This window comes from Coffea arabica, chromosome 1c (genome assembly GCF_036785885.1).
Source record: "Coffea arabica cultivar ET-39 chromosome 1c, Coffea Arabica ET-39 HiFi, whole genome shotgun sequence".
NCBI lineage: Eukaryota > Viridiplantae > Streptophyta > Magnoliopsida > Gentianales > Rubiaceae > Coffea > Coffea arabica.
Window position 1 is genome coordinate 21921912 of NC_092310.1, and position 18745 is coordinate 21940656.

Consider the following 18745-nt stretch of genomic DNA (forward strand, 5'->3'; position numbering starts at 1 on the left):
ATGGCGGATATATTTGCAGCCCTACACTACCCTGACGAACGGCAGGTGACTTTTGCGGTGTTCCAGCTTGAGGGGGCAGCCCGTTCCTGGTGGAACGTAATTCGGCAGAAGTGGGAACGAGAACAGACACCTAGGATTTGGGTGAACTTCATCAGAGAGTTCAATGCGAAGTTTTTCCCTCCTCTAGTTCAGGAGAGGAAGGAAGACGAGTTCATTCGACTCCGCCAAGGAGCTCAAACTGTGGCGGAATATGAGAGCCAATTCACCCGCCTATCCAAATTTGCGCCCGAACTCATCATGACCGAGCAACGAAGAATACGGCGATTTGTCCAGGGCCTGAACGTAGAAATCTAGAAGGACCTCGCGGCAGCCCAAATTAACGCCTTCAGCGTAGCAGTGGAGAAGGCACAACGAATAGAGAATGCTAGGCTCCAGGTGAAAATTTTCCAGGCGAAAAAGAGAGGATTTCCTGGAAGTAGTTCGGGGCAGGGGGATGAAAGTACCCCTCCCAAGTTTGGGCAGGGAACGCGAGGAGTAAGGATGCCGGGAATGTCACAAGAGAGCCCGTCAAGAGGAGGCTCGGCTTCTGCAGCACGCGGACCCTGCGGGTATTGCGGAAAATTAAACCACTCGGAGGACAATTGCTGGAAGAAAGGAGGAAAATGCTTGCGCTGTGGAAGTGCCGAACATCAGATTGCTAACTGTCCAGCTCGCCTGCTTGAGCGGAGAGGGACTCTGCCACCAACCACGACCCACCCTGACCAGTCGAAGGGGGACAAGGATGGATCGAAAGTGTCCTCTCGGGTGTACTCCTTAGAACAACATCAAGTCTTTGACCCATTAGAGGACGTGGAAGGTAAGAATAATGAACCTGGCCAGTAAAGGGGTACAGATCTGTTAGCTAAGTATGATGCTCAATTTAATCAGGAGAAGGAAGTATTAAAATTTTTGTATCCCGGAGTAGCCAATGATAAGGAATTTCGAGGACGAAATTCATTTAAGGGGGAGAGAGTGTGAGAACCCGTACTTTTCCCATTTTCTAGGGTTTTATTTATTTAATGGTTTGTTTTCTGCATTTTTTTTAGTAGGAAAATTTTCTAGATATTTATAATGAGCAGATATAGTTTTTAGATGATTTTTCTAGTATTGGATAGTTTTTGAAAAATTAAGGATATATAACGGACGTGGGACCCGCTAGTGCGAAAAGTTCGGAAAAATTCGGCCAAGGAGGTTAAGTTTCGGATACTGAGTGAAATTTATCGGGTGTCAAGAGATAAGTAGAGGTTGAGATGTGATTGATGTGAGAGGGACTTAAAGGATAGAGATGCTTTAAATGAAGTGACAAGTGTCACCTTAAGAGTGGTTGTAACTTATGACAACTATTCACCTTTTTGACTTATTTGACCAATTGATTAAATATCTCAAAAATTACCACAAAAATCACCATTTCTTACCTCCATTGTGGCCGGCCACCTTGAGCAAGGAAGAAAGAAAAACTCTTCAAAGTTTGGCATCAATCTAGTGCAAATCATCCAAAGCAATCACTTAGACTTGTTTCTACTCCATAAAATCTCTTCTTTAGGTGTTAGTAAGTGGTTTGGTGAAGTGTTTTGGGAAGCTAAGAGGACAAGCAACTCTTCCTCTCTTGTTTACTAGGTGAGGGATGATTGAACTTTCTCCTTCACTTAATGAAGCTTAATTAGTGCCTAGTGGTAGTTAAAGTGATGAATTTTGTGGTTTATTTCTTGGTTTGAGATGAATTGGTGAAGTTTTCAATTTATTGATGAATTTTCTGGTTTAATATGAATGTGATGTTGTGGCTATCCTTGATGATGGGAACTGATGTTTAATGACTCTAGTAGGTGTATATGATAGATAATTGTAACCAATTTCTGGTTTTGAAGGAATTTGAGAAAGTTAGGGTTTTATATCCCCAATTCTGTCCGGTTTTGTATCTCATGGTTAGAGGCTGAATTAGCCTTGGCTTAAAACATGAAAGTTGTAGGTATTGATGTTTTAAAGGTGCTTGTAAAATTTTAGGTCAATTGGAGTAGTGTGGAATGAGAAAAGTCGAAATTACTATTGCTGTTCTGGTTTGATCCGAATGTAGGCATTGCGCCTGTAATTGGCTGTTTTGGCTAGAATTGCTTTGGAATTGGTTGTTCAGGTCTTCTGATGAAATGGAGCTTGATGTCGTAGCTACCATATGCCTTTGGAATTTCTGAATTTGGACCTGTATAGACTGAATTGTACTGATTACAGCATAATGTAGTTTGTGAACCTGTTATTGCGGTTCTGGTTTAGTTTCTTGCATATTTGACCTAGTTGTGTTAGGAATTGGACTGAGTGACCTTGTACATTGTTGTAGCCCTATTTCTTAGCTTCGAAACGGTGGGTCTTACATCCTCATCCGATAATCGTAGTGAAATTGGTGCCATTACCGCAAAATGAGGACAAAAACTATTTTTTTCAGGGCCAAAGCTAGTTACATTTCCAAAATTTCTGGTTTCCTTTAAAATTTGTATATGATTATGGAACCCTATTGGGGTCATGTTTGGCCTTGGTTTATGACTCGTTATCGAGTCTTATTGTATTTGTTTGCATGTTTTAGGACGTGACGGTGGTTCACGACGTCCTTTTAACGACGGTGCATGAAACATCACCTACTTGATTGGTGAGTATACTACTCACTTGAATGTTTATAATGTGGCTTTGCTATATGTGATTGTGATGCCTTGAAGGCTTGTTTGGCTATTGGAAATGATTAAGGTGAGGGTGTACTTGACCGGCCTCATCCCTTTTTATCCTGTTAATGACTGTTTATCGTTTCACTGTAATACTGCACTTGCTATATGAGATATTGAATTCCATTCATGGAAAACTGTTTGGGTGTCGGTTGGACGAGTATCCAACGGCCCTACTGTATTACTGAGCTCGACCCCGTTGGTAGTCAATTGAATCGAGCCAGCGAGGGCTTGGTCGTGAAAATTGACTAGCCACGGGGACTGAAATGGGAATCTTGTGGTAATGAGACCCTTGGTTCCGGTGTACTCGAGTATCACCAAAAGTTACTGTTTGGAGTGCGGGCCCGGTTGGGGGTATGTTGGGTGGAAGGAATGGAAGTGAAGTGAGGTCTACGGTCGGGTATTCTTAAACATTGACGGAGGGTCAATGAGGTTGGATCAAGAATGTAAGCGTGGAAATGGGCTCTTGAGAGCCGTCCGTATCCTTTTACTGATTTGTTTTATTCCTTAATTGTGTACTTGAAACGAAAGGTTATGCTTGAGTGATCTTTGTTGCTTATGTGGTAGTATATCACTGGGCTTAAGCTCATTCCGTTCCATTTGTTTTCCTTACAGGGATATAATTACTTTTGGGATTGGATTGGATAGTCGATTGCCAAGTTGAGCTAGTGTAAATGTCTTTTGTTTAGCTTGTTGAATGAAACCCTAATGTGTATTGGGTTCATTTTCTTTTGATTGGCAAACCGAACATGTATATCTATGATGAATGGTTTTTGGCATGCCATTTGTTTGTAAATGTTGAATTTCAATGTATATGTATGTTGGATTGATGTTTGGTTGAACTCCGGATTCTGACGTGGCCGGTACTGTTCATCACCGGCTTCGATTTTCATTTTTTTTTATTTTATTTTGTGATTTTGACTTGTTTGCGCGCGTTGGTGTGTTCCGGAACGTATTAGATCGACGTAAACTGATCCCTTAGTCCTGGCGAGAGCTGGGCCGGCAGTCCGCTAACCCCTTTGGTTCGCCTTAGGGGAAGGTGGGGCTGTTACACATACGCTTTAATTTTTCATCCCTCCTTTATTTTTTCTTTTAGTGGCTGGTCACGCCACTCCACCCTATTAGGATTAGACGACCCACTTGGACGTGTGATCACGACACGATGTGTGTGTAGCATGATCCGATGGGTCACTCGATCTTTGCGCTTTAAGCTTTGGGTTGATAGCCTTTAGCTTTTAGTCGAAGGTTGAGGATTTTTGATAGATTCACTCAAACACATAGCCGTGACACGATGTGTGCGTAGCGGTGTTTGGGGAATCGCTCGAGCCACCGACAAAGAACCTTGGGATTGATGACCCTTGGTTTCCAAGTCTAAAGGCTCGGGGACCTATGACCTATCAAGTCTAGATGCATTAGTAAGCCAAGCCTCATGCATCCATATTAGAATTGCCTTAGGGTAGAGTCTGCCTTACCCTATTAGGGACACTATTCACGAGGGGAGGGATCCAACCCCTCTTTTCCTTTTGTTGCTTTATCTCCTTATTGCTTTGCTACAACGTGTTATGTGAATTTATCTTATTGAACTAACTTTTCTTGGGTTTTGTCTCCAATTGCATTCATAAGCCCTAGAAAATAAGAGTCCTGGCATGGTACTCTCTAGTAGCCTACCCTATTTGATGTGACACATTTAAATTCAATGTTCCACACGAATACACTTCATTTTAGGCCCACCCCGGCATACAAAAAGGGGTTCCTTTAGGACACGTTTCATTTGTGTATTGCATGTTTACTGGCTTTGATAAACTGGCATCATGCATAAACCCTAGAAAGGGAATGCCATTTAGGGGATCCCGTGTTAGGAATAAACCACCTCGTCTCGGATACTTAATCCAAGGAGACCTGCACGTTTATATTTTGTACCATCCAAAGGGATAGTGCACAAGGTAAGTGTAACAGCCCCACTTTCCCCTAAGGCGAACCAAAGGGGTTAGCGGACTGCCTGCCTAGCTCTCGCCAGGACTACGGATCAGATTAGAGCTATCCGCTTCAATCCGGAACTTACAAACTCGCGTAAACAAATCAAAATAGTAAAACAACCCAAGATAAAATGAAAAGAAATCCGGAGCCGGCCATGAATAGTAACCGACCCGTCAGAACCCAACCGAAATAGCTAACAAACATTTACATCTGAACTTTAGCGTTTACAAATCAAAATGACATACAAAAGCTTTCAAAAGATAATACATATACACGGTTTGCCAAATCAAAAGAGAAACGCCCCAAAAGTACACTTAGGGTTTTAATACATGAGCTATACAAAAGATATGTTCAACTAGCTCAAGTCGGCAACCGATTATCAAGTCCAGTCCAAAAGTATTTATTTTCCTGTAAGGAAAACAAAAGGGACAGAACGGGGTGAGCTTGCGCTCAATGAGGTACCAAACAGATAGCAGAAAAATCATGGCATTTCACATTTTTCAAATCAGATACACATGCCAGATGTAAAGCAAAGGAACCAATGATTCAAATCAAAAGGATACGGGTGGCTCTCAGGAGCCAAATTTCCAGCGCAGTACTTGATCCAAATTGGTTGACTCTCCGTCAACGTATATAGAACCAAAACGTCCGTAGACCCCTCTTTACACCGAATTCCGTCCACCAAACACCCCTTTACCGGGCCCGCTCACCGTAACCGAACAGAAATGGTAATACTCGAGTATACCGGAATCAAGGGTCTCAATACCCAAAAATCCCCGAATAGACTACCGTGGTTCGTTATCTAATCGTCCAGGCCCTTGCCGGCCCGACTCGAATAACTTAGCCACAGGATTGAGCTCATAGGTCATAGAAATCCGAACAGATGCAGACACAGATAACAGATTCAGATACAGATACAGAATAGCAGATTCAGATAGCAGATTCAGACGGCAGATTCAGATAGGCACTCAAAATTGGCATATGAACAGATAGAAGAACGAGTGTGATAAAGTACACCCTCGCCTCCATTTTATCAAAACAGTATTTGGCTTCAATAGTCATAAATCAAGTATTCAGATATTTCACATAATGGGTAGCAGGTAGTGGAACACTCACCGGCTCAACTTCAAAAGTTTTCACTTCAGATTGGCCTTAATCGCCAAGAAACCCTAAAATAATCAAAATAAACCAATTGAAGGTTTTACTTCCAGAATCGAGTAAACAGAATGCACATGTGAGGCTCGACTACACGTCGTACGCCTTGCCAAATAAATACTAATGCAAGAATGCAAAAACATGATTCCCTTGGAAACGAAAAGGTAGCATGAAGACCTAGGCGCAAACAACCCAAAAGCCTTTCATTCTACCAAAAGGCAAATCCAACTTAAAGGAACCAAACGGCCTAGAAAATCGGCCAGCACTTCCCCTAAATTTCTTACTTTTCCAGCCATTAAGGCTTCATTATATCCTCAAATCAGTCCCAACATCTCACACAAAATTCATCTCATTTCCCAAAAGCCGTTCGCTAGGCTCAAAGTGGTACAAGTACAAAAGTTAGCTAGGAAACAACCAATATGAAAGCAAGCCCTAAGAGAGACTCGACGACGAGTCATAAAACAATGCTGAACACAACCCCAATAGGGTCTCATATGCATAAATAAGCATGATAGCAAACCAGAAATTAGAAATAGCATTAGTCTTGGCCCCGAATAGAAAAACTGTTTTGCCCTTATTTTGCGGTAATGGCGTCAATTTCACTACGATTATCGGATGGGGGTGTAAGACCCACCGTTTCGAAGCCAAGAAACAGAGCTACAACAATGTAGAAGGTCACTCAATCCAGTTCCTAACACAACTAGGTCAAATATGCAAAATACTATACCAGAATTCCCAAAACAGGTTTGCAAATCACACAAAACTGTAATTACTATAACTCAGTCTATACAACTCCAAATGCCGAAATTCCAAAGGAATATGATAGGTAAGACATCCAGTAACATTTCATCAGAAGACACCAACATCAAAATCCAAAGTGATTCCAGTCAAAAAGGCTAATTACTATCGCAGTTTTCGCATTCTGACCAAAGCAGAACAGCTACAGTAATTTCGTCATAACTCACTCTACACTCATCCAAATGCCCTGAAATTTTGTAGGCACCTCTTACTCATTAATACCTACAACGTTCATGTTTTGAGCAAAGTCCAATTCGGCCTCTAACCCTATGATCTAAAACCGAACACAATTGGGAAAAATATGAACCCTAACTTTTCATTTTCCATCCAAATCCAAAATTGATTACATTATCTTATCCAATACACCTCATAGAGCCATTATCAGCCATTACCATTCATCATACAAGGCCACAATATCCCATTCATATTAAACCAGAAATATTCCCAATAAAATAAAAAATTCACCAAAACTCTTCAAATCAAGAAATAAATCATATATTCCTTCACTCATGCCACCATTAAGCATAATATAACCATCATTAGGTTTAGGGGAGAGGTTGTAGCATCACTTACCAAGAAACAAGGGAAAGAGAGATTGTGGACACCTTTGCTCTTCAAAACAACTTCACTACAACCCTTACTAGCACTAGAAGATAGGATTTTATGGAGTGGAATCTTGTTTATTTGGTTGATTTAGATGATTTGCTAGTAGAAAGCTTGAAGATTGAAGAGTTCTTCTTCTTGCAAAAGAGTGAGAGAGAGCCGGCCAAGGAGAAAGAAAAATGAGGAAATTTTGTGAATTTTTGATATTTAATCCTTTGGTCAAAAAAGTCAAGAAAGTGAATAGTAATTCTTAAAGTCCAACCAATGAGATTGTGACACTTGTCACACTCATTAAATGCATTCCTATCTTTCTTTTCTCTCTCACATCAATCACTTCACACACACTACTTATCTCTTAACACCCGATAAATTTTACACAGTATCCGAAACTTAACCTTATTGGCCGAATTTTTTCGAACTTTTCGCACTAGTGGGTCCCACATCCAATATATATTCTTAATTTTCTAAAAATTCACCAATACTAGAAAAATCATCTTAAAACTATAACTGCTCATAAAATCCACTAAGAAAATATTTCTAAACCAGAAAATGCAGAAAACATGCAATTAAGGGGTAATAAACCCTAGGAAAAATATTAGGGTTTTACGGGTTCTCACACTCTCCCCCCCTTAAAAGAATTTCGTCCTCGAAATTTCTTATCAACGGAATCTATCAAATCTAAAGTACCCAACGGACCATACCTTCTCCATCCTCAGACGAGTCAGGGACCTGATGATGCTCCAGGGAATATACTCGAGCCGGTACTTTCGCTCCAGTCCCTTCTCCTTTCGACTGTCCAGGGTTGGTCTTAGCTGGTTGCTGAGAGTTAGTCTTGGTTGGTGGCGGAGTCCCTCTCCCTTCGCGCAGTCGTGCTGGACAGTTAGCAATTCGATGTTCGGCGCTACCACAGCGCAGGCATTTTCCTTCTTTCTTCCAACAATTTGCCTCCGTGTGCTTTGGCCCTCCGCAGTATCCACAGGGACCTCGAGTAGCAGTGCCCGATCCTCCCGATGAGACACCACTGGCCACCCCCGGTTGTCGTACTCCCCCGTTCCCTTTTCCACTCTTAGGGGGTGTGCTCTTATCTTCCTGTTCCGAGCTGCTCCCAGGAAAGCCCCTTTTCTTGGTTTGGAAGTTTCTAACTTGTAGCCTCGCATCTTCAACCCGTTGACCTTTCTCCACAGCGTCACTAAAGGTACTAAGTTGAGCTACAACCAAATCCTTTTGAATCTCAACATTTAGCCCCTGAATAAAACGCCTTATCCGTCTTTGTTCGGTTATGATCAGTTCAGGCGCAAACTTAGACAACCGAGTGAATTGACTCTCATACTCGGCTACGGTTTGTGTTCCCTGGCGAAGCCGAATAAATTCATCTTCCTTCTTTTCTTGAATGAGAGGAGGGAAAAACTTGGCATTAAATTCTCTCATAAAGTTCGCCCACGTCCTCGGAGTTTGTTCTCTTTCCCATTTCATTCGAATGACATTCCACCAGGAACGGGCGGCTCCCTCTAGTTGAAAGACAGCAAATGTCACCTGTCTCTCCTCGGTATAGTGTAAGGCAGCGAAAATATCGATCATCTTCTCCAGCCACTTCTCAGCTATGTCAGGATAAGGGCCTCCAAGAAATTTGGGTGGGGAGAACTTCTGAAATCTCTCAAGGGCTCTATCCTCGCCCTCCATGTGATGACCAGGATTCCCAGGGTTAGGGTTAGGGTTTTGACCTTGTTGGTGCACCACTTGGGCTAGCAAAGCAGTCATTTGCTGCATGGCAGCAGCTATTTGGACATTGGGGTCAACCCTAAGTTCAGGGTTTGGTCCAGATGAGGTTTCCCCAGTACCCCTTTCAGGCGTAGGTTGCCTATTTGCACGCCCACGGCCCCGTCCACTCCGTGTACCTTCCATGAGTTTTACTTGGTCTAGGCAATAATACTAAACCAAAATAAACACGATGCATGTAAGTAACACTCAAAACTTTTATGATAACACACATTTATACATTCCAAACAAGATCAAAACATGTATATACAAGCCGGTCAAAATTAAGCCACACACATACATACAACCAGTTAAGTCAGGTACAAACATAGACGATCCACCGAGGAATGGCCTTTCTAGTTCACCAAATCCTTTCTAACCTAGGCCCTCGTATCTTTCGTATCCGGGTGCAAGAATCCCATCTACGATAATTCACAACTCGAGCCGGCCGGTCCCAAGAGTAAACCATCTTTATTAAGGATTCCTACCCGACATACATACCTAGCTTCCTCGAGTCCCATGATAATGATTCGTACACTTATCACATGCCCGGTTCATAACTTATGCTCAAACGAGCACTTAGACATATTCATGAAATTAGGACCACAACACCACTTGGCCCAGTCTCACTCCGCGCAGAGACCACGCGACGTGGCTCTGATACCACTTGTAACAGCCCCACTTTCCCCTAAGGCGAACCAAAGGGGTTAGCGGACTGCCTGCCTAGCTCTCGCCAGGACTACGGATCAGATTAGAGCTATCCGCTTCAATCCGGAACTTACAAACTCGCGTAAACAAATCAAAATAGTAAAACAACCCAAGATAAAATGAAAAGAAATCCGGAGCCGGCCATGAATAGTAACCGACCCGTCAGAACCCAACCGAAATAGCTAACAAACATTTACATCTGAACTTTAGCGTTTACAAATCAAAATGACATACAAAAGCTTTCAAAAGATAATACATATACACGGTTTGCCAAATCAAAAGAGAAACGCCCCAAAAGTACACTTAGGGTTTTAATACATGAGCTATACAAAAGATATGTTCAACTAGCTCAAGTCGGCAACCGATTATCAAGTCCAGTCCAAAAGTATTTATTTTCCTGTAAGGAAAACAAAAGGGACAGAACGGGGTGAGCTTGCGCTCAATGAGGTACCAAACAGATAGCAGAAAAATCATGGCATTTCACATTTTTCAAATCAGATACACATGCCAGATGTAAAGCAAAGGAACCAATGATTCAAATCAAAAGGATACGGGTGGCTCTCAGGAGCCAAATTTCCAGCGCAGTACTTGATCCAAATTGGTTGACTCTCCGTCAACGTATATAGAACCAAAACGTCCGTAGACCCCTCTTTACACCGAATTCCGTCCACCAAACACCCCTTTACCGGGCCCGCTCACCGTAACCGAACAGAAATGGTAATACTCGAGTATACCGGAATCAAGGGTCTCAATACCCAAAAATCCCCGAACAGACTACCGTGGTTCGTTATCTAATCGTCCAGGCCCTTGCCGGCCCGACTCGAATAACTTAGCCACAGGATTGAGCTCATAGGTCATAGAAATCCGAACAGATGCAGACACAGATAACAGATTCAGATACAGATACAGAATAGCAGATTCAGATAGCAGATTCAGACGGCAGATTCAGATAGGCACTCAAAATTGGCATATGAACAGATAGAAGAACGAGTGTGATAAAGTACACCCTCGCCTCCATTTTATCAAAACAGTATTTGGCTTCAATAGTCATAAATCAAGTATTCAGATATTTCACATAATGGGTAGCAGGTAGTGGAACACTCACCGGCTCAACTTCAAAAGTTTTCACTTCAGATTGGCCTTAATCGCCAAGAAACCCTAAAATAATCAAAATAAACCAATTGAAGGTTTTACTTCCAGAATCGAGTAAACAGAATGCACATGTGAGGCTCGACTACACGTCGTACGCCTTGCCAAATAAATACTAATGCAAGAATGCAAAAACATGATTCCCTTGGAAACGAAAAGGTAGCATGAAGACCTAGGCGCAAACAACCCAAAAGCCTTTCATTCTACCAAAAGGCAAATCCAACTTAAAGGAACCAAACGGCCTAGAAAATCGGCCAGCACTTCCCCTAAATTTCTTACTTTTCCAGCCATTAAGGCTTCATTATATCCTCAAATCAGTCCCAACATCTCACACAAAATTCATCTCATTTCCCAAAAGCCGTTCGCTAGGCTCAAAGTGGTACAAGTACAAAAGTTAGCTAGGAAACAACCAATATGAAAGCAAGCCCTAAGAGAGACTCGACGACGAGTCATAAAACAATGCTGAACACAACCCCAATAGGGTCTCATATGCATAAATAAGCATGATAGCAAACCAGAAATTAGAAATAGCATTAGTCTTGGCCCCGAATAGAAAAACTGTTTTGCCCTTATTTTGCGGTAATGGCGTCAATTTCACTACGATTATCGGATGGGGGTGTAAGACCCACCGTTTCGAAGCCAAGAAACAGAGCTACAACAATGTAGAAGGTCACTCAATCCAGTTCCTAACACAACTAGGTCAAATATGCAAAATACTATACCAGAATTCCCAAAACAGGTTTGCAAATCACACAAAACTGTAATTACTATAACTCAGTCTATACAACTCCAAATGCCGAAATTCCAAAGGAATATGATAGGTAAGACATCCAGTAACATTTCATCAGAAGACACCAACATCAAAATCCAAAGTGATTCCAGTCAAAAAGGCTAATTACTATCGCTGTTTTCGCATTCTGACCAAAGCAGAACAGCTACAGTAATTTCGTCATAACTCACTCTACACTCATCCAAATGCCCTGAAATTTTGTAGGCACCTCTTACTCATTAATACCTACAACGTTCATGTTTTGAGCAAAGTCCAATTCGGCCTCTAACCCTATGATCTAAAACCGAACACAATTGGGAAAAATATGAACCCTAACTTTTCATTTTCCATCCAAATCCAAAATTGATTACATTATCTTATCCAATACACCTCATAGAGCCATTATCAGCCATTACCATTCATCATACAAGGCCACAATATCCCATTCATATTAAACCAGAAATATTCCCAATAAAATAAAAAATTCACCAAAACTCTTCAAATCAAGAAATAAATCATATATTCCTTCACTCATGCCACCATTAAGCATAATATAACCATCATTAGGTTTAGGGGAGAGGTTGTAGCATCACTTACCAAGAAACAAGGGAAAGAGAGATTGTGGACACCTTTGCTCTTCAAAACAACTTCACTACAACCCTTACTAGCACTAGAAGATAGGATTTTATGGAGTGGAATCTTGTTTATTTGGTTGATTTAGATGATTTGCTAGTAGAAAGCTTGAAGATTGAAGAGTTCTTCTTCTTGCAAAAGAGTGAGAGAGAGCCGGCCAAGGAGAAAGAAAAATGAGGAAATTTTGTGAATTTTTGATATTTAATCCTTTGGTCAAAAAAGTCAAGAAAGTGAATAGTAATTCTTAAAGTCCAACCAATGAGATTGTGACACTTGTCACACTCATTAAATGCATTCCTATCTTTCTTTTCTCTCTCACATCAATCACTTCACACACACTACTTATCTCTTAACACCCGATAAATTTTACACAGTATCCGAAACTTAACCTTATTGGCCGAATTTTTTCGAACTTTTCGCACTAGTGGGTCCCACATCCAATATATATTCTTAATTTTCTAAAAATTCACCAATACTAGAAAAATCATCTTAAAACTATAACTGCTCATAAAATCCACTAAGAAAATATTTCTAAACCAGAAAATGCAGAAAACATGCAATTAAGGGGTAATAAACCCTAGGAAAAATATTAGGGTTTTACGGGTTCTCACACTCTCCCCCCCTTAAAAGAATTTCGTCCTCGAAATTTCTTATCAACGGAATCTATCAAATCTAAAGTACCCAACGGACCATACCTTCTCCATCCTCAGACGAGTCAGGGACCTGATGATGCTCCAGGGAATATACTCGAGCCGGTACTTTCGCTCCAGTCCCTTCTCCTTTCGACTGTCCAGGGTTGGTCTTAGCTGGTTGCTGAGAGTTAGTCTTGGTTGGTGGCGGAGTCCCTCTCCCTTCGCGCAGTCGTGCTGGACAGTTAGCAATTCGATGTTCGGCGCTACCACAGCGCAGGCATTTTCCTTCTTTCTTCCAACAATTTGCCTCCGTGTGCTTTGGCCCTCCGCAGTATCCACAGGGACCTCGAGTAGCAGTGCCCGATCCTCCCGATGAGACACCACTGGCCACCCCCGGTTGTCGTACTCCCCCGTTCCCTTTTCCACTCTTAGGGGGTGTGCTCTTATCTTCCTGTTCCGAGCTGCTCCCAGGAAAGCCCCTTTTCTTGGTTTGGAAGTTTCTAACTTGTAGCCTCGCATCTTCAACCCGTTGACCTTTCTCCACAGCGTCACTAAAGGTACTAAGTTGAGCTACAACCAAATCCTTTTGAATCTCAACATTTAGCCCCTGAATAAAACGCCTTATCCGTCTTTGTTCGGTTATGATCAGTTCAGGCGCAAACTTAGACAACCGAGTGAATTGACTCTCATACTCGGCTACGGTTTGTGTTCCCTGGCGAAGCCGAATAAATTCATCTTCCTTCTTTTCTTGAATGAGAGGAGGGAAAAACTTGGCATTAAATTCTCTCATAAAGTTCGCCCACGTCCTCGGAGTTTGTTCTCTTTCCCATTTCATTCGAATGACATTCCACCAGGAACGGGCGGCTCCCTCTAGTTGAAAGACAGCAAATGTCACCTGTCTCTCCTCGGTATAGTGTAAGGCAGCGAAAATATCGATCATCTTCTCCAGCCACTTCTCAGCTATGTCAGGATAAGGGCCTCCAAGAAATTTGGGTGGGGAGAACTTCTGAAATCTCTCAAGGGCTCTATCCTCGCCCTCCATGTGATGACCAGGATTCCCAGGGTTAGGGTTAGGGTTTTGACCTTGTTGGTGCACCACTTGGGCTAGCAAAGCAGTCATTTGCTGCATGGCAGCAGCTATTTGGACATTGGGGTCAACCCTAAGTTCAGGGTTTGGTCCAGATGAGGTTTCCCCAGTACCCCTTTCAGGCGTAGGTTGCCTATTTGCACGCCCACGGCCCCGTCCACTCCGTGTACCTTCCATGAGTTTTACTTGGTCTAGGCAATAATACTAAACCAAAATAAACACGATGCATGTAAGTAACACTCAAAACTTTTATGATAACACACATTTATACATTCCAAACAAGATCAAAACATGTATATACAAGCCGGTCAAAATTAAGCCACACACATACATACAACCAGTTAAGTCAGGTACAAACATAGACGATCCACCGAGGAATGGCCTTTCTAGTTCACCAAATCCTTTCTAACCTAGGCCCTCGTATCTTTCGTATCCGGGTGCAAGAATCCCATCTACGATAATTCACAACTCGAGCCGGCCGGTCCCAAGAGTAAACCATCTTTATTAAGGATTCCTACCCGACATACATACCTAGCTTCCTCGAGTCCCATGATAATGATTCGTACACTTATCACATGCCCGGTTCATAACTTATGCTCAAACGAGCACTTAGACATATTCATGAAATTAGGACCACAACACCACTTGGCCCAGTCTCACTCCGCGCAGAGACCACGCGACGTGGCTCTAATACCACTTGTAACAGCCCCACTTTCCCCTAAGGCGAACCAAAGGGGTTAGCGGACTGCCTGCCTAGCTCTCGCCAGAACTACGGATCAGATTAGAGCTATCCGCTTCAATCCGGAACTTACAAACTCGCGTAAACAAATCAAAATAGTAAAACAACCCAAGATAAAATGAAAAGAAATCCGGAGCCGGCCATGAATAGTAACCGACCCGTCAGAACCCAACCGAAATAGCTAACAAACATTTACATCTGAACTTTAGCGTTTACAAATCAAAATGACATACAAAAGCTTTCAAAAGATAATACATATACACGGTTTGCCAAATCAAAAGAGAAACGCCCCAAAAGTACACTTAGGGTTTTAATACATGAGCTATACAAAAGATATGTTCAACTAGCTCAAGTCGGCAACCGATTATCAAGTCCAGTCCAAAAGTATTTATTTTCCTGTAAGGAAAACAAAAGGGACAGAACGGGGTGAGCTTGCGCTCAATGAGGTACCAAACAGATAGCAGAAAAATCATGGCATTTCACATTTTTCAAATCAGATACACATGCCAGATGTAAAGCAAAGGAACCAATGATTCAAATCAAAAGGATACGGGTGGCTCTCAGGAGCCAAATTTCCAGCGCAGTACTTGATCCAAATTGGTTGACTCTCCGTCAACGTATATAGAACCAAAACGTCCGTAGACCCTCTTTACACCGAATTCCGTCCACCAAACACCCCTTTACCGGGCCCGCTCACCGTAACCGAACAGAAATGGTAATACTCGAGTATACCGGAATCAAGGGTCTCAATACCCAAAAATCCCCGAATAGACTACCGTGGTTCGTTATCTAATCGTCCAGGCCCTTGCCGGCCCGACTCGAATAACTTAGCCACAGGATTGAGCTCATAGGTCATAGAAATCCGAACAGATGCAGACACAGATAACAGATTCAGATACAGATACAGAATAGCAGATTCAGATAGCAGATTCAGACGGCAGATTCAGATAGGCACTCAAAATTGGCATATGAACAGATAGAAGAACGAGTGTGATAAAGTACACCCTCGCCTCCATTTTATCAAAACAGTATTTGGCTTCAATAGCCATAAATCAAGTATTCAGATATTCAGATATTTCACATAATGGGTAGCAGGTAGTGGAACACTCACCGGCTCAACTTCAAAAGTTTTCACTTCAGATTGGCCTTAATCGCCAAGAAACCCTAAAATAATCAAAATAAACCAATTGAAGGTTTTACTTCCAGAATCGAGTAAACAGAATGCACATGTGAGTCTCGACTACACGTCGTACGCCTTGCCAAATAAATACTAATGCAAGAATGCAAAAACATGATTCCCTTGGAAACGAAAAGGTAGCATGAAGACCTAGGCGCAAACAACCCAAAAGCCTTTCATTCTACCAAAAGGCAAATCCAACTTAAAGGAACCAAACGGCCTAGAAAATCGGCCAGCACTTCCCCTAAATTTCTTACTTTTCCAGCCATTAAGGCTTCATTATATCCTCAAATCAGTCCCAACATCTCACACAAAATTCATCTCATTTCCCAAAAGCCGTTCGCTAGGCTCAAAGTGGTACAAGTACAAAAGTTAGCTAGGAAACAACCAATATGAAAGCAAGCCCTAAGAGAGACTCGACGACGAGTCATAAAACAATGCTGAACACAACCCCAATAGGGTCTCATATGCATAAATAAGCATGATAGCAAACCAGAAATTAGAAATAGCATTAGTCTTGGCCCCGAATAGAAAAACTGTTTTGCCCTTATTTTGCGGTAATGGCGTCAATTTCACTACGATTATCGGATGGGGGTGTAAGACCCACCGTTTCGAAGCCAAGAAACAGAGCTACAACAATGTAGAAGGTCACTCAATCCATTTCCTAACACAACTAGGTCAAATATGCAAAATACTATACCAGAATTCCCAAAACAGGTTTGCAAATCACACAAAACTGTAATTACTATAACTCAGTCTATACAAGTCCAAATGCCGACATTCCAAAGGCATATGATAGCTAAGACATCCAGTAACATTTCATCAGAAGACACCAACATCAAAATCCAAAGTGATTCCAGTCAAAAAGGCTAATTACTATCGCAGTTTTCGCATTCTGACCAAAGCAGAACAGCTACAGTAATTTCGTCATAACTCACTCTACACTCATCCAAATGCCCTGAAATTTTTCAGGCACCTCCTAATCATCAATACCTACAACTTTCATGTTTTGAGCAAAGTCCAATTCGGCCTCTAACCCTATGATCTAAAATCGAACAGAATTGGGAAAAATATGAACCCTAACTTTTCATTTTCCATCCAAATCCAAAATTGATTACATTTTCTTATCCAATACACCTCATAGAGCCATTATCAGCCATTACCATTCATCATACAAGGCCACAATATCCCATTCATATTAAACCAGAAAAATTCCCAATAAAATAAAAAATTCACCAAAACTCTTCAAATCAAGAAATAAATCATATATTCCTTCACTCATGCCACCATTAAGCATAATATAACCATCATTAGGTTTAGGGGAGAGGTTGTAGCATCACTTACCAAGAAACAAGGGAAAGAGAGATTGTGGACACCTTTGCTCTTCAAAACAACTTCACTACAACCCTTACTAGCACTAGAAGATAGGATTTTATGGAGTGGAATCTTGTTTATTTGGTTGATTTAGATGATTTGCTAGTAGAAAGCTTGAAGATTGAAGAGTTCTTCTTCTTGCAAAAGAGTGAGAGAGAGCCGGCCAAGGAGAAAGAAAAATGAGGAAATTTTGTGAATTTTTGATATTTAATCCTTTGGTCAAAAAAGTCAAGAAAGTGAATAGTAATTCTTAAAGTCCAACCAATGAGATTGTGACACTTGTCACACTCATTAAATGCATTCCTATCTTTCTTTTCTCTCTCACATCAATCACTTCACACACACTACTTATCTCTTAACACCCGATAAATTTTACACAGTATCCGAAACTTAACCTTATTGGCCGAAATTTTTCGAACTTTTCGCACTAGTGGGTCCCACATCCAATATATATTCTTAATTTTCTAAAAATTCACCAATACTAGAAAAATCATCTTAAAACTATAACTGCTCATAAAATCCACTAAGAAAATATTTCTAAACCAGAAAATGCAGAAAACATGCAATTAAGGGGTAATAAACCCTAGGAAAAATATTAGGGTTTTACGGGTTCTCACACTCTCCCCCCCTTAAAAGAATTTCGTCCTCGAAATTTCTTATCAACGGAATCTATCAAATCTAAAGTACCCAACGGACCATACCTTCTCCATCCTCAGACGAGTCAGGGACCTGATGATGCTCCAGGGAATATACTCGAGCCGGTACTTTCGCTCCAGTCCCTTCTCCTTTCGACTGTCCAGGGTTGGTCTTAGCTGGTTGCTGAGAGTTAGTCTTGGTTGGTGGCGGAGTCCCTCTCCCTTCGCGCAGTCGTGCTGGACAGTTAGCAATTCGATGTTCGGCGCTACCACAGCGCAGGCATTTTCCTTCTTTCTTCCAACAATTTGCCTCCGTGTGCTTTGGCCCTCCGCAGTATCCACAGGGACCTCGAGTAGCAGTGCCCGATCCTCCCGATGAGACACCACTGGCCACCCCCGGTTGTCGTACTCCCCCGTTCCCTTTTCCACTCTTAGGGGGTGTGCTCTTATCTTCCTGTTCCGAGCTGCTCCCAGGAAAGCCCCTTTTCTTGGTTTGGAAGTTTCTAACTTGTAGCCTCGCATCTTCAACCCGTTGACCTTTCTCCACAGCGTCACTAAAGGTACTAAGTTGAGCTACAACCAAATCCTTTTGAATCTCAACATTTAGCCCCTGAATAAAACGCCTTATCCGTCTTTGTTCGGTTATGATCAGTTCAGGCGCAAACTTAGACAACCGAGTGAATTGACTCTCATACTCGGCTACGGTTTGTGTTCCCTGGCGAAGCCGAATAAATTCATCTTCCTTCTTTTCTTGAATGAGAGGAGGGAAAAACTTGGCATTAAATTCTCTCATAAAGTTCGCCCACGTCC